Genomic DNA, 8,918 nt, shown 5'->3' on the forward strand with positions numbered 1-8,918 from the left:
GACTTCAGCCCTGGCCTGTTTTGAGAACCAACAAGGTCCAGAGGGAGCAGGAATTGTTGCATTCTAACCTGTGTCTAGCATAAAAATGCCTCTTAGGATGCCACTGGACTAATTTTGTATCCCTATGATTTGAAATTTCCTGGAATTTCCAGGGGGAGAATGCCTTTCGGTCCTGTTCTGTTGCTTTATTCCCATTGTCTCTAATCTGCTAAAGGGGAAAAATTCAGAGGCTCGGTGACCACAGAAGTGCAGGTAAAAGGGCTAGAGGGGAAGTTGGCTGACACATTTAGAATAATTACACAGCACAGGCATCTTGGAGCTGTGCCACTCCAAACTGTGAGGAGCACACTGTCATGCTTAGAGGCTTCCTTGAGTAAAGCACACAGAAAAATAACATCTCAAAGGAAAGGCCCCAAAGGGTGGTTTCCCTCTTACATTCTTCACTAGTTTTCCATATCATTAGGAAGGATGATGATGATGATGATGATGATGATGATGATGATGATGAAGATGACGATTTTTACCCTGTGGAAACATCCCTTGTTATAGTTTGCACAAATCCTAACAGGGCTATACTTTACTTTAAATCACTAAACTGTATAGGAATCTATTGAGCCTCCAGATCTTCCATCAGCTGCTTGGTGCTAAGAGAAAACTGTGAGGTGACATGATAGCCATCTTTGAATGTTGGAAAGCATGTCACATATAAAATGGAACAAGCTTGTTTTCTGCTGCTTCAGAGACTAAGGCCTCAAAGAGATGATTATTATTATTATTATTATTATTATTATTATTATTATTATTATTATTATTAACCTTTATTTATAAAGTGCTGTAAATTTACACAGCACTGTACATACAATCTTTTAATTAGACGGTTCCCTGCCCTCAGGCTTACAATCTGAAAAGACACAACACAAAAGGAGAAGGGAGTGGTGGTGGGGAAGGGGATGAGGTCCAGCAGTTCTTCTCTACCTCCAAGGCCTGGACCAAGGCAGATGGACTGGAGGGAGGGCTTCCACTGAGCTACATTGGGCATGGGTCATGCACATGATGCACGCCCAGAATGTGGCTCGAAGCCACACTGGCATGGCTCTTTCCCAAACAGCTAGCCCAAAACCATCCTGAAAAGAAATGGAAAAATCTGCTCCCTTTTGGTGGGCCAGTTGGGAACTGCGATGGCAGCCCGAATGGAGGCTGGGCACATGCAGCTGCCTCAGCCCCAATGCAAACTGGCCCCATGTGGTTCCAGGACGGCTCTTTGGGGCCATCTGTTTCACTCCTTGAACACAAAACAATGGATTATAATTACAAGAAAAGAGATCCCACCTAAATATTACAAAGAGCCTCTTTATCATAAGAGCTGCCTAACAATGGACAGAAGGTAACCACCTGTTCAGGAGGTGGTGGGCTATCCATCTTTGGAGGTCTTCAAACAGAGGTTGGATTGACATCTTTCAGGAGTTGCGTATTACAGCATAGATTAAATGGCTCTTATGGTCCGTTCACTATGGTTCTATGATTCTCATACTTGGTCTTATTCCCGTCAAGTTTTTGTTTCTTTGGTTGTGTAATTATTTGGAAGAAGATGGAATAACAAACAGGCTAACCCTATTTCGGGGATGCAAGCCTTCTGTAAATTCAGAAAAGCTTTATTCAGGAAGCACACAGCACATAGATGTTGTCAGTTACACAGTACAATTAAAGTTCAACCAGTTCACCCACTACCATAGCCTTCAACCCATTTATCAGCACTTCAGAACATTCTGTCTTTCCAGGACACAGTTCTCCCTCATGCCAAGTTTCAGTTTTCCAACAGAACAACCTTGGTCAATTTTCCCTCCTGGTTCCTCCTCACACATCTGATTTTTATTCCATGCTGAGAATGATACACAATATTTCTTCCCCAACCCAGCCATCTGTACAACAAATCCGACCATCCCACATTACTACACATATGTCCAAGGCAATCTAACAAAATCTCACATGTGCCCCACCTGCGGACTTGAATATGTCTTCAAATTCTACAATTTTATGATTTACAATTCCATGTAATCCACAAATAATATCCCAGTGCAGTATCATCCACCCATGAAGTCCCATTTAGTAGGGATTTTTGAAGAGCAATGTGTCGGGGATAAAACAAAACTTGAACCGGAATAAAAAGAGAACTCATTATAGCATGTCTTTTTACTTATTGTCAGTGTTTAATTAGTTTGACTGTGTTCATGTTTATAGAGAAAATGATATTTCCCTAATATAATTGAGAGGTCAGCAGCAAATGCCATTTAATTTAGCAGTGGAAAAATGTGTGAGACATAATGTTCCCCAAACCACAAATGGTAAGCCTTCAGTACTGAGAAATACAGCCACCTTTTTATTTAGATTCTCCTCCTATAAGGGCAATTTATATTGATAACAAAGTCCTGATTTCCTGAAGATTAGAAATTCATTCTACATTTTTCATTCTACAGAATGAAGGTAAAAGTTCTAAATTTACAGAGGGGTTGACTTTTTGCAATCATATCACAATGTAGTATCCACATTAATTACAATCTAAAGCAATTTTTAGATGTTCTCTTGCCAAGCTAGGCATCCCTATCCTACATTTACATGCTCACGTTTGCCTTGCTTTCACTGATTTGGTTAACTTCAAACATTTTTACGGGATGTATCTAGCATCGAAATTCTGAGAGTAATCTGCAAAAAAGTAATCTAGAATAGGTGTGAGGAGCTGTAATCTCTACTTTCCCCCATAACACCATATAGGTCTCATCTGGAGATGTGGTAAATCCTGTGGCAAGGGCAGACCCAAATTACCAATGCTTTCCTGAGCATCACATTGGATTTTAATCTTATTTTATCAATCGCATACTGAATGTTTTTCTGTCTTTTATGGTGTTAACCATCCCACCAAATTTAGCATCATCTAAAAAATTCATCTAGGTTATTGAACATGACATGGACCAGGACAACATTTTGCAATACCCCCCCCCCCTTTTAAAATCTACACACACACAAATGAGGACATCTGGCAGATTTAATGGGATGACAGCAAATCTGATGACATGCAATCATCAATTGCTAAAACCATCTTGGACTGACCATCCAAGTATCAGTCAATCAGCAGACAATACACACACACACACACACACACACCTATATCTATCTATATATGTATCAGTTGATAACTAGGCAATTCTGGGAACTTTTGGAAACCCTTTTTAGAATTGTTTAAAGTAGGTGAAAACTAGGCAAATCTGGAGGGCAGTGGGCTTGAAACAACTCTCTTGACTTCACACTTCACACAAATACAAACTTTAATTCCCCAGAAACTTTAACCCAAACCAAACTGTATTTAATGAGAGATCATTCAATGAGAGAGATTCTGTATGTAGACATTTGTTTGTTTTAATTTAGCCTAGTTTTGATGCTTCTTATGCTTTTATTATTTTTTTCTATTGCTGAGGAGTGACAGAGTTGTTTGGTTTTTGAAACCCAGTAGGTTTCACATAATATGCACCTAGAAACATCAAACTGACAACAGACAATATGGGGGGAGGGATAAACTTTATATAGGATTCAGTGAAACATGCAGCCATCAATTGCTGAAACCACCTAGTGTATCCAACTGTCAGTCAATCACCAGATAATAAAAAAGTGAAATATCAGTTGATCACCAGGCAATTCTGGGACCAAACGTTTGGAAATCCATTTTAGAACTTTTAGAACTCATTTTCTAAAACCTGACTTTGGAAAGCATAACCTGGAAATTAAAACTGATATACAGTATTACACCAGGGGCAGCTATGAAGGATCACATAACTCTGAAAGAGCTGAATTGGTTGCTTACCTGTTACTTTCATTTACTCTTAATGTATGCACTTTTCATAGAATCATATAATCATAGAGTTCAAATAGACCACAGGGGTCATCCAGTCCAACCCCATTCTGCCATGCAGGAACTCCAAATCAAAGCATCCCCGACAGATGACCATCCAGCCTCTGTTTAAAGACCTCTAAAAAAGGAAGGAGTGTGTTTAACTGTCAAACAGCACTTACTGGCAGGAAGCTTCTCCTAACATTTAGGTAGAATCTCTTTTCCTGTAGCTTGCATCCATTATTCAGTCTCCTATTCTCTGGTGCAGCAGAAAACAATATGATGGCTCTTCAAATGGTTAAACAGGGCTATCATATCATCTCCTAACCATCTCTTCTTCAGGCTAAACTTACCCAGTTCCCTAAGTCTCTCCTCATAAGGCATGTTTTCCAGACTCTTCACCATTTTGGTCGCCATCCTCTAGACAGCATAGATTGGATAGTTTCACATGAAAATGCAAGTGGAATAACTTTCTCTTCCCTTTCTAACCTGGAGAGAGATCACAGGTGGATGAGCTCAGAGTTTAGCTTTGGCCACAGTTGGCTCCAAAGGACAAGTGATGCTCCTGAAGGGAGGAAGCTCAGCTTTTTGCTCCAGCTGGATCTGCAATTGGCAGGAAAAGCAATAGGATTCAGTCTCCTCTATCTGCAACTTCTGCTGCAGATTGGAGAGGTTTCAAACAGTTCTCAAATCCATCCTCACATCTTCTGTGTCTTTCTCCTCCAGCTGATGTTCCTAGACTGCTATGGAAGGGCATGTTGTGACTTAAAAGAAGGGAGGTGCCTGAGGATTAGCCTTGTGAATTCTGTCCAAGCCCCCTCTGTTCCTCACCCCATAAATCTGAACAAGTTTGACTAGCCTGCAAGATAGAAAGTGTCAAGAGCAAAAAAGGAAAGATTAAAAATGTACTTGTGAAAGTGAAAAATAACCTTTAAGACCCACAAATGGAGTCTGATAATAGGTTGAACTCAGAAGTTTATTTAATGGTTTAGTGCTGAATGGACTCTGGATTGAAAGTCTAGGGTTCTACCTCAAATTAGAATTTACACCAATGTTAAACAGAATTTATTTATTTCTAGAACATGGCCACATAGCCTGAAAAACCCACCAAAAACTAAGAATTTATTTATATTTATCTCAAGGATTTATATCCTGCCTTTCATAGATCATAGAATCGTAGAGTTGGAAGAGACCGCAAGGGCCATCCAGTCCAACCCCCTGCCATGCAGGAAATCCAAATCAAAGCATTCCCGACAGATGGCCATCCAACCTCTCTTTAAAGACCCCCAAGGAAGGAGACTCCACTACACTCCGAGGGGTTTGTTCCACTGTCGGACAGCCCTTACTGTCAGGAGGTTCCTCCTAATGTTGAGGTGGAATCTCTTTTCCTGGAGCTTGTATCCATTGTTCTGCGTTCTAGTCTCTGGAGCAGCAGAAAACAAGCTTGCTCCCTCCTCAATATGACATCCCTTCAAATATTTAAACAGGGCTATCCTATCACCTCTTAACCTTCTCCCACAACGGGATTCAAAGCAGGTATTCTTAGAAAAACATGCAAAGGCAACAACTGAGAAACAAAAAGCCTATGATGACAGTCAAGAAAATTAACCTCAGAAAGTAAAATTTCCAAACTATCTATGCCACTCCTGTTGTTTGTATCTTAGTGGTTTGAGTGTGGGACTGTGACCCTTAAGGCCAGGGTTCGATTCCCAGTCAGCCATGAAATCCACTGGGGAGTCACACAATCCATGGGAAGACAAGGACAAATCATCTCTGAATAAAACTTATCAAGGAAACCCTGCGACAGGGTAGCCATAAGTCAGAAACAACTTGAAGACACACACCACCAACAACAACACAATAACCACAACAATACCCTAAAGGCACCTGTCCTGTCTGATCTTGAAAGCTAAGCAGGGTCAACCCTGGTTAGCAGTTGAATGGGAGACTACAAATAAATACCAGATACAGTGTGGTATAGAGGTTTGAGTGCTGGACTGTGACTCTGGAGACCAGGGTTCGATTCCTAATTCAGCCATAAAATCCACTAGTTGACTTTGAGGGAGGCAATGGCAAATACTCCTCTGAACAAATATTGCCAGGAAAACTCCCTAGCGTCACCATAAGTCAGAAATTACTTATAGGCACACAACAATAAACAACAAGAAAAAGTATTTCAGAGGAAGGAACTGGCAAAACCACCGCTGAATATTCCTTTCCTTGCCTAAGAAAACCCTTTGAAATTCATGGAGTCGCCATAAGTTGACAGGTAACCTGAAGACATACATCTTTTGTCAACAGAATGTATCATTTATAAGATGGCTCAGAATGGTTTGTATATGTTTAGCTTAACTTGAAAGCACAAAGATCTTACAATACTTTTTTTATGTCTAAGCAGATTTGAATGCACAGATCAACAACAAATTAAAGGAGCAGAAGCTATTTTCAATCTGAAAACTAAATCTAACCTTTCTGCTTTACTTTCTCCATTTTAGTTTGTCCTTGTCTTCCAAAATGTTAATTTATTGCATTTAAGTACTAAGCCCATGCTTATGCATTAAAAAAAAAATAAACAAAATTACAAATGATTATAATTCAGAATATCATTGAAGAAGTGATTTATTCTTAGCAGGACAGAAGACACTGAGGCTGTTCTAGAGGATTTAGGACAGGTGAGGTATAAAAAAGCACAGTGTAATGATGGCAAATTTGTTTCTTTGCAACTGCAAAGAATTCCTAATTCTCTTTTTATTTGGATATAGATTATATGGCTCAATATCTCAGACAGGTATAAGAATACTCCTTTAGATCCTAGTTCCACAAGACCATGTGATACAATTAATGACAAATGCTGGAGACCAATCCACATTTTTAACACTAGAGAAACAAACTACTTGACTATCATTGCTGCCAATAAGTGTAACACAGTGAGATATATATATATTAAAAATCTCATTATGTAGCTCAGAAGCAGCAATATTTCATTCGATTTTAGTGTTTCTGCAAAGGGTCTCATTGAACTTAGAAACTTGCTCCTGATTAGACAGGCATGAGTGTGCAATATATATATATATATATATATATATATATATATATATGAGAGATGCACACATGCCTATCTATTCAGGAGCAAGTTGCAGAGTTCAATGAGACTTGCCCCTAGACAGACGATTGCAGTCTCAAGCACCAAAATGACCTTTTACTGGGATGATTAGCAGGCATGGCACGAACCCTTAAATAACTCAGAGGTATCATTATTTTTTATTAGAGGCAGGAAATTTTTATACAGGAGGGAAATAACAAAAACCACATATATACAATTTTTTTATTCTTTATGGGAACACAGTGCATGAAGCTGAGATGTGATTAGAAGAAAGATTGTCAGGAAACTCTCAGAGTAAAGTACACACTTTGCACCAGCCTAAGAACTCATATTTCAAGTCTTCTGCTGGTCTTCTTTTTCCCATGGCAATTAACCCCCCTCTCCAAAAAACCCAAGTCATTCTTGTATTTTGTCCAATCTTACCTTATGATAGAAATTGGGAAAAATAATACTTTTGAAATATTACAAAACCAAGTATGTACAAATAAATAAATGCAATTAGCACCCAGTAACTAAGGAAATGTGAATTGTTTTAATATGTGTGTATATCTTGTTTGTGCTTTTAAATTGGTGTGTGTTTTCACTAATGTGTTTTAGCTCATGTGGTGGGTCTGTTAATTGTCGTTGTGCCCTGCTTTGATCCAGAGGAAGAGGCAGGTAATAAATAATAATAATAATAATAATAATAATAATAATAATCTTTCTCAAACTTGTGCATGGTTTCCCTCCCCTGCCTCTCCTATGTACCTCCCTTATGGTGGACCTGATCTTTTATACAGAGGCTACTGCTTTAAAGCATTTGAATTTAAAACTTTAAAGTTTTTCTCTGTTGCTATTTTTAAAATAAAAGTAATCTTGCAAACCTTACTGAAATATTTTGAGGGCTGGCACAGAAATGGAGGAATAAACATTCAGTAAATGATAACAGTGCTAGACTCACTATTGCTACATGTTGTGTCCCATCACTTACCAATAGAGTAGAGCCAGAAGGTGAATAATGTCTATTGAGAAGAAAGCAGAATTGAATTAAATGGAACTTATTCCTGGATAAGTTAAGATATCTACAGCAGGAAACTACTCAGGTTGGCAAATAAACCAAGCACTGAAGCCATTGGAAAGGAGGCCAATGAATTGTAAATATATTATCCTAAATAATCACTATCACAGAGGAGTTCTTCTGGACACTGGTGTTATAGGAATAAAATATGTAAAAGCATTTGATTTTCAACTGTATATTATCATAATTCTCATATGAATAATCATCTCGTTTTAGGAAATGTGTTTCCTTTTTTAAAAAAAAACCTGGAAATAATTGTGATTCAAAAGTCAAGTTTTAAATTTAGTGCAGCAAATGCATGACATCTATAAAGTTAGTAAGATTTTCTGTGATCTCCGCATCGGCTTCTGTGATGATTGTAGTCCATTTGGGTCTGGCATAGAGAAATTATCTTCACCTTTTCAAACATCGTTCTCTTCATTTCTTTCCATGATAATTAAGCCATAATTTCATATAGATGGCCAAAGCGGATGGAAGACTACACTTGACATTTTCAAAATAGGAATATCAAGCTATGATAATTAATATACAGCTTCATAGCTGAGCATGAAGTTAACATCGAGTTTTTATTTGAAAGCATAATTAGGAGTGGGCACACTCATTTCCCAAAATGAAATGTGCCTCTCCATGGCTGTCTGCTTGTGTTAAACTAGAATTAGTTAAGATGGCCATCACAACAAAACACAGGAATTGTTCCCAGGACACAGGTCCAATAGATATCAAGTGAGGGAAAGAAGAATACTAGCAATAAAAGACAATGATCCTGATCCCTTACTAGTGTAATATTGCAAAAGCACTTTCACATTTTGACTATATATTCCGAATAATAATTAAAGAAGACTCAGGTTGCATCTGCACTGCAGAATTAATGTAGTTTG

The sequence above is a fragment of the Sceloporus occidentalis genome, unplaced genomic scaffold, assembly GCF_023333645.1.
Source record: "Sceloporus occidentalis isolate IW3139 unplaced genomic scaffold, rSceOcc1.0.p SCAF_10, whole genome shotgun sequence".
NCBI lineage: Eukaryota > Metazoa > Chordata > Lepidosauria > Squamata > Phrynosomatidae > Sceloporus > Sceloporus occidentalis.